We start from the raw sequence: 8,397 nt of genomic DNA on the forward strand, positions 1-8,397 counted from the left end.
AAATGCTTGCGGCTTGAACATCGTCTAATGAAATAAATCACAATATTAAGATAGAATAGATAGAATATGATGAAATATCTCCCCCCCCCCCCCAGTCTGAGTTCTAATCTCTGACATTTTTTAGCAACAGATTGAAAGATTACATAGTTCATGCAGAAACAAATAACGTAATCGTCGCAGACGCTTCTGTGAATAATGTAAAGGTAGGTGTAGGAATTGCCTCTGATTACCTCAGCTGGTCACTCTAAGTGAAGCTGCCAGACTTCACTCCGGTATTTGAAGCTAAGTTCATGGCCATTATTTTGGCGCTTCTAAAACTGCCTTCCTTCAAATGATGTCAGTGCAATCATCATGGCAGATTCTCTTTTAGTGTGTTGTTGCGCCTTTGGGTAGCGTGGTGCGGACTCGGGCCATCCGAGTCCCCGGAGAGGACGAGTAGAGAAGCCGGAGAAGGAGAAAAAAATGTTTATATACAGTATTTACATGGTAGCGTGGTACAACATGAAAAGAGAATCACACACGAGCGCCTCTGCGCTAGCGTTTTTATACATCGTCCGCCTTCCCAAGATCCCTTGCAAAGAAAATTTATGCGCAGGATACTCCAATGAGATCGTCGTCTTCCTCTCCGTCCCCGAAGAGGGAAAGCCAAACACCGCCTCCCTCTGAACCTAGGAAAGGGGCAAGACATGCCCAGTTCGCTGTTTGGTGAGGGAGACCCCACGCGCCAGCGTGGCACCACAGTGAGATGACGTGGAATCCCATGCGCAAAGTCGCTCCCTGATGCAGCCAGGTTGACTCAAGCAAGGCAGAATACCCCGTACAGCTGCTGGGTCGACGCTGCTTCGGAGTGTTGCTCTCGGCGGCTGACAAAAGCTTGGCCAACGACTTTTGTGTCAAGAGGAGCCGGCGACGTGGTTTTTCCAGATTGTCCGCGTCCGTCGCCGTCCCGGTGCAGGGTTGACTCATCAACAGCTGCCAGGTGCCAGCAGGCCGCGAAGACCACGTGGAACTTGGGCGAGGCACAACAGCACCCCCGCCGCCAGATGATACATCGGGAGGTCGAGTTGTTCCATGCAGCTCGGCCGGGTCGATGTCGGCGACGTTCCGGCAAGGCTCTTGCTTTCTCGAAGGGCCTGGTCAAACTGGAATGCTCCAAGAGCTGGCCTCTGCGCCCCGCTTCGGTGAAAAGTGGGTGACAAGCTCCAAGAAACGACCTTTGTCAGCCACACACAATGCGACAAGCACCGCGTGCACGCCACTCCCATCGCCAGGCCTCCGATTTTACAAAGCAAACATCTTATCTTAATAACTTAAGCTCAAGGAAACAATGTGCATACCAATCGGGACAAGTGTCCAGTAACTCTTTCATACGTAACTCCATTTGGAATCGAGATAACATTATAATCAAGCTAAACAAGCAAACTGTAGAGCTCGGGACAACGAGGGAGTCAGTGAAAAATTTCTCTACGCCCTCACTGTAACACATTGAAAAAAAAAGTACACATAAACTAGGTAAAGGTAAACAAAAAAATCAAACAAACCTTCCGCGTCTTTTGACGAGTCAAAACGCTCGACTTAGGGCGTCTGCATTTGTATGAAGGCCACCTCTCTTGTAGCGCACCTCGAAATTGTGCTGCTGCAGTGCTATGCTCCATCTGAGCAAACGACCATTCTTAGGTGACATTTGGTGTAACCAGGTTAGTGGAGAGTGATCAGTTTCTATAATAAACTTAGAGCCAGCAACATAGCAGCCTAGTTTTCGTACGGCCCAAACAATGCAAGCACATTCTTTTTCCGAAGTGCTATAAGCCTCTTCCCTGCTGCTCAATTTGCGACTCAAATACAAAACCGGCCGCTCCTCTCCACTCTGGTCCGTCTGACATAGCACTGCTCCTAAACCGCGTTCGCTTGCATCACACTGAATAGTGAAAGGTTTTGCAAAATCCGGTGCCCTCAAGACGGGTTTCTCACTCAATGCGTGCTTCAGCTTCTGAAAAGCGTCTTCCTTTTTAGAGTCCCATTGAATGTTCACAGGTTCGGTCTTGCTTAAACTATCTGTCAAAGGGCTGGCAATCTCGGAGTAATTCGGGACGTAATGCTGATAGTAACCTGTGAGGCCGAGGAATGCTCTCATCTCGGTCTTAGTGCTGGGACGACGATAACCGACCACCGCGGCTACCTTGAGTTCGGACGGTCGACGACGCCCATTTCCTACAATGTGCCCTAAATAGCTTACTTCAGCACAGCCCAAATGACATTTCTCTCTCTTTACCGTAAGACCTGCATTTTTGACCCGTTCCAAAACCATCCGAAGGTGTTCAACATGGTCTTCCCATTTGTCCGAAAATATCGCCACATCGTCTAGGTAAGGCAGCGCAAATTTCTCGAGCCCGTGGAGAACCTTATCCATCAGGCGGCTGAAACAATACGGCGCGTTCTTGAGCCCAAAGCTCATCATCAAAGGACGAAAAGTGCCCAGGGGTGAGATAAAAGCAGCGTATCGACTCGCGCGCTCTGTCAAAGGGACCTGCCAATACCCCCTAACAAGGTCTAACGTAGAAATGTATTTCGCCTTAGACACTGTCTCTACCCTCTCTTCAATGTTAGGAATAGGGTAAGTCTGGTCGACTGTTACAGAGTTCAGGCGGCGATAGTCCACGCATGGCCTTGGATCACGGCCCGGAATCTCAACCAAAATCAAAGGCGAGGTGAAATCACTGTCTGCTTCGATGATAACACCTAGGTCGATCATGCGGCGAATTTCGGCCTCTAGTATCTCTCTCTGTCTAGGTGACACCCGATACGGCTTACAGCTGATCGGCTTGTTAACCGTCAGCTCAATGTCGTGCTTAATCACATCCGTTTTGCCTGGCTTCTCGGAGAAAACGGTAGCGAATTCCTGTACTAAAAGCTCTAAATCTTCCTCTTGAGCCTTACTTAGGGTGTTCCCTGTGTCTACCCTATCGGACAATGTGCTGCTGACCGTGCCATCGGAAAGACAAAGGATTTCCGCGCCCTCATCCTCAGGAATATTGAGTGCAAGGTTTACTACTGCTTTTCGTCGCATGTAGGGTTTCATTAGGTTACTGTGATACACTTTGGGGCATTTCCGGCCCCACTTTACCTCGTAGTTGGTGTCTGAAAGCACTGACAACACTGTCGCTGGTCCCTCCCATTGTACGTCCAGCTTGTTTTTTCTTGAAGGGCACAACAGCATCACCTCATCGCCCACTCTAAAGACTCGCTTTCGAGCTGACTTATCGTAACGGGCCTTGGAAAGCGCCTGTGCTGCGCGCATGTTGCTCTCCACCACTTCGCGTGTAGTCCCCAGTCGCCCCAATAAATCCAGTACATAGGAAACCACATTAGGGTCCTCCCCATATCCAGTCCATGACTCTCGTATTAAGTGCAGCGGACCTCTCAAGTTCCTGCCGTAGACAAGTTCAGCCGGACTAAAACCCGTACTCTCGTGTGGGGCCGACCTCAGAGAAAACATCGCAGCTGGTATACACCCCTCCCAGTCACTTTTATGCTCAAAGCACAAAGCTCGCAAAACGCGTTTCATGACCGAGTGCATGCGTTCCACAGGGTTCGACTGTGGATGGTGAATAGAGCTATGCGCGATTTTTATCCCGCAGCGTTCTAGGAATGTAGTCGTAAGGCAGCTTGTGAACACACTTCCGTTGTCACACTGTATCTCCGAGGGAAAACCCACCCGAGAAAAAATAGACAACAATGCGTCCACCACGCATACTGAACTCAACTCTTTCAGTGCGATTGCCTCCGGGAACTTGGTGGCAACGCACAGCGCGGTCAGGACGTACCGATATCCTGATTTAGATGGAGGCAGAGGCCCCACGATGTCAATCACGAGCCGACGGAAGGGTTCTGTGACTATTGGCACTAGTTTCATTGGTGCCTTCCATTTGTCTGTTGATTTTCCTATCCGCTGACAAGTGTCGCATCCACGGACAAACATCTCTACATCCTTCCAGCACCCGGGCCAGTAGAACTCCTGAGCCAGCTTAGCTTTCGTTTTCTTTATACCTAAGTGGCCCGCCCAGGCGTTGCTGTGGGCCAGGTCGAGAATGTTCCGCCGGTATTTTAGTGGAACTACCACTTGGTTGTAGACCCGCCCTTTAGCGTTCTCATACCTGCGATGCAACACCTCGTTTTGGGTGTAGAACGAAACGTTCTTCCTAGAGTTACCTTCCTTATGTATGGCATCTAGCAGCATAGAGAGTGCGAGATCCGCCTTTTGATCGACCACTAGCGTTGCACGGTCGGTTCTGGCTAGCTGACACCAACTGGTGGACGCGGGTGTTAACACCGAGCCTGTCACCAAGTCCTCGTTTTCGGGCGTTAGAGATATTTCCTCGCTGTTGTCGACCATAGCCCCAGTTTCCGTCTCGACAACTCGCATGGCAGACTCATTTTCCGTCGCAACTACCTCAGTTTTTCCTACACTGCCCTCGGACGTCTGTTCCCCAGAGGGTGAGCTGCTCAGCTGTTGCGTCAGCTCGCGCGCCTTCGAACGGGTAAGGGCCATGCAAGCTATTTCGGTGGCAAATGATTCTCCACGTGTTTTTAACATTTCCTCAGACTTATTTGAAAATAGGTAAGGGAAGTGCTCCGGAAGGTTGGCTGAAATTGCTGCTTCCGTACACAATTGGCCGAAAGGGCCCTCGATTACAACCCTCGCTATCGGTAGGCAGACGCTTTGCTTTTCTGCCACTTGCCGAATCCAGGCACACTCTCCTATATAGTCTTCGGAAGATACGCAACTTGGATGCGCTACATCCATTGTGGCCGCCGAGTCCCTCAATACCCTACACATTCGGCCGTTCACTGAGAGTGTCCTCATGTAAGGCTTCAACAGCTTTAAGCTATCCTCTGACTCCTGAATTGTGGCAAATGCCATGTGCCTCTTACAGCTCCTGGCCATGTGGCCCTTTTCTCCGCAGCTGTAGCAAACAACTGGCTTCCGCGCTTCTAACGCATGCGCTATGTCACCAGGCGCCTTTGAACCTGATGAAGGTGCCGCCTTAGTCCCCTCACTGTCCTTTCCCTGCTGATTGTCTAATAACTTGGAATTTTCGGGTTTCCAGTTATTTCTTGCAAACCTCTTGCGTCCCTGGTTTCCCGACCAGCTTTCTACCTTTTCATTTTTTTCCGAAGTTCGTGGTGTATTGCGGAGACTACGGCGTGAGCAGTAATCTTCGGCGAGTTCTGCTGCCCTGTTCATGTCTACGTCTTTCATCCTATCCTGCACCCAAAGCCTTACCTCCTCGGGAATTCCCCGGTAAAACTGCTCAAGTACCATCAACTCAATGACCTTGTCATGGTTGCCATAGACTTGCGCGCTTTTGAGCCACTCTTCAAAGTTGGCTCTAATTTGGTAGGCATAGTCTGAATGAGATTCGTTGCCCCTCTTAGAGTGCCTGAACCGCAGGCGGAAAGCCTCTGTCGATAGGCGACATTTTCGTAGCAATGCAGCCTTTACCCTGTCATACACCTCGGAGTCCTCTTTATTCATTCTTGCGATAACATCGGACACTTCGCCTGGTAGTACGCATATCAGTTTTTGTGGCCAAGTCTCCCTACTAAACCCTGCATTTTCGCATGCTCGCTCAAAATGCACGAGGTATAATGCAATGTCGTCACCCGCCTTGAAGGTGTGGATTAGATCCTTTATCTTTGATTCTCCACCCCCTGAATTTTGATTTCCCACGGACATACGAAGCTCCAGTTCTTTCAGACGGATTTCATGTTCTTTATCCTCGCGATCCCTCCTTATTTCCTCCTCTCTTTGTTCACGGGCTAAGCGCTCACGCTCCTCTTTCTTTGCCAAAATGGTTTCTCTGGCCTCAATGGCCTCTTCTAAACTCACTTCCTCTTTTCCCAAGTGCTCCAAAATTTGTTGTTTTCTTTTAACCGAGCCGACCGAAATATTCAGCTCCTGACAAATTTCGAGGAGTTCTTGGACCTTAAACTTCTCCATCTTAGATATGCACACCGTTTCTCTTCTAAGGTAATTTTGCCCACGAGCCACCCAATTCTTGGTCTGCGAATCAAAATTTACCAAAATCACCCTACCACGTTACCGACCATCTGCGCTAACGAGTCTGGCGAAAAGAAGAGCAAACACGCGGCACTCACCACTTCGATGCAGCCGACGCAGGCGAATCCCATAAGCTGCCAGCCACTGTTGCGCCTTTGGGTAGCGTGGTGCGGACTCGGGCCATCCGAGTCCCCGGAGAGGACGAGTAGAGAAGCCGGAGAAGGAGAAAAAAATGTTTATATACAGTATTTACATGGTAGCGTGGTACAACATGAAAAGAGAATCACACACGAGCGCCTCTGCGCTAGCGTTTTTATACATCGTCCGCCTTCCCAAGATCCCTTGCAAAGAAAATTTATGCGCAGGATACTCCAATGAGATCGTCGTCTTCCTCTCCGTCCCCGAAGAGGGAAAGCCAAACACCGCCTCCCTCTGAACCTAGGAAAGGGGCAAGACATGCCCAGTTCGCTGTTTGGTGAGGGAGACCCCACGCGCCAGCGTGGCACCACAGTGAGATGACGTGGAATCCCATGCGCAAAGTCGCTCCCTGATGCAGCCAGGTTGACTCAAGCAAGGCAGAATACCCCGTACAGCTGCTGGGTCGACGCTGCTTCGGAGTGTTGCTCTCGGCGGCTGACAAAAGCTTGGCCAACGACTTTTGTGTCAAGAGGAGCCGGCGACGTGGTTTTTCCAGATTGTCCGCGTCCGTCGCCGTCCCGGTGCAGGGTTGACTCATCAACAGCTGCCAGGTGCCAGCAGGCCGCGAAGACCACGTGGAACTTGGGCGAGGCACAACAGTGTACAGCTCTCACAGCTTCGGAACAATGAAGAGCCCTATTGACTTTCCACACATGAGTTCCACCACAACAGACTCCCGAAGTTAGTATGGATGCCAGGCCACTGTGGCATGCAGTTAAATGAACTGGCCGATTCCTTAGCCCGAGCTTTGTTTGACGGTACTATGATTTTCACACTCCCAGAAATAGAACACATAGCGTCGATCAGATATAGAAAATTTGCTATTTCTACAGATATGATGGAGATTATTCTTAAAAGTACAGACTATCAGCACCTCACATAACCTTGGAAACCTCAGTGGAGTTAACCTAGACAGTTAGAAGATATATGTTGATCAAATTTCGAAGCCATGCCTCCCTCTCGTCATTAAAGTTTTATTTACACAGAGCTGGTCTGGCGATATCTCTCCTGTGCCCATTCTACGCAAAAACGGAAACCATTGAGTATTATTTTATATCATGACGGAGCTATTCAGTAATTTGGAAAAGACTTCTAGTTATTCTGTTTTCCGCGGTATGTTGAAATTTAGCTATAGATAATGTTCTAAGTTTAGGTGCCTCGGCTTGGGACATTGCCACAGAAACTTATTTGATGCAGTATCTAATTTTATTCAAGAATCTAAACGCATGCCAATATAACGTCTCCTTTAATGTACACTCGACAAATACTAGCGATATATTTGGTAATGTGAATGTAGGACGTACATTCAATTTTGACCGGTTGGGGTAAACTCAACTGTTTGGTGAGATCGAAATTTCAGTCTTTCGATATGGCATTATCTCTCATTGTCTTTTATTGATTCATTTTATTTATTCTTACGTAATTTGCAACCTCTTCTTTTATTGTACATTTTAGTAGGAGGCTGAAAATGATTGTATAGTGTTCTCATGAAGGCTACTACAAGTTTTCTTGACCAATCCGCCAGAGCGGGTATGTGCCAGTGTTCACAGGCGACAAACAAACGAAAGTCGCAAGGCTATGCTACTATACTCCACAAGGCTATGCTACGCTCATCTAGAGTGGGCGCACGTTGCACAAAAGCGCCTAGCCAATAACTTCCTCAACATCCTACTTCATTAAGATGTTCACTTAACTAAGAGGTGTAAGCAAGCAAATGAAAATTCAGCAAAATGGCATTTTCAATGGTGACCCGTTTATCTTTATTGCCATTCCGTAGTGTATGAGTGAGGATGTGCGTCACTTGATGTATTCGCACTTCAGGTGAATTCAAATTCATCAGTGCATTAAATATCTGCATTGACTAAGGTTCAACATGTCATGCCTGGGTTGCACAAATGTCATAAAAAGAAAACTGGATAGCAGAGCACAGTGCTTACCTTGGGATCGTGGATAGGCGATCTAGAATATTGCGTTGCCATTTTTTTCGCGCGGAATTTCTTCCTTGCTTTTACTCTGTATTGCTTTCTTTCGCTGCCTCGGTGCTCTCTCTCTCTCTCTATCATCAAAGTTATCACGTACCGCACCGGACAAATCAGTGCAAGTGTTCTAGGAGCGAAGCAAAAGTGTAACAGGACGAA

This window comes from Rhipicephalus microplus, chromosome X (assembly GCF_043290135.1).
Source record: "Rhipicephalus microplus isolate Deutch F79 chromosome X, USDA_Rmic, whole genome shotgun sequence".
Taxonomy (NCBI): Eukaryota; Metazoa; Arthropoda; class Arachnida; order Ixodida; family Ixodidae; genus Rhipicephalus; species Rhipicephalus microplus.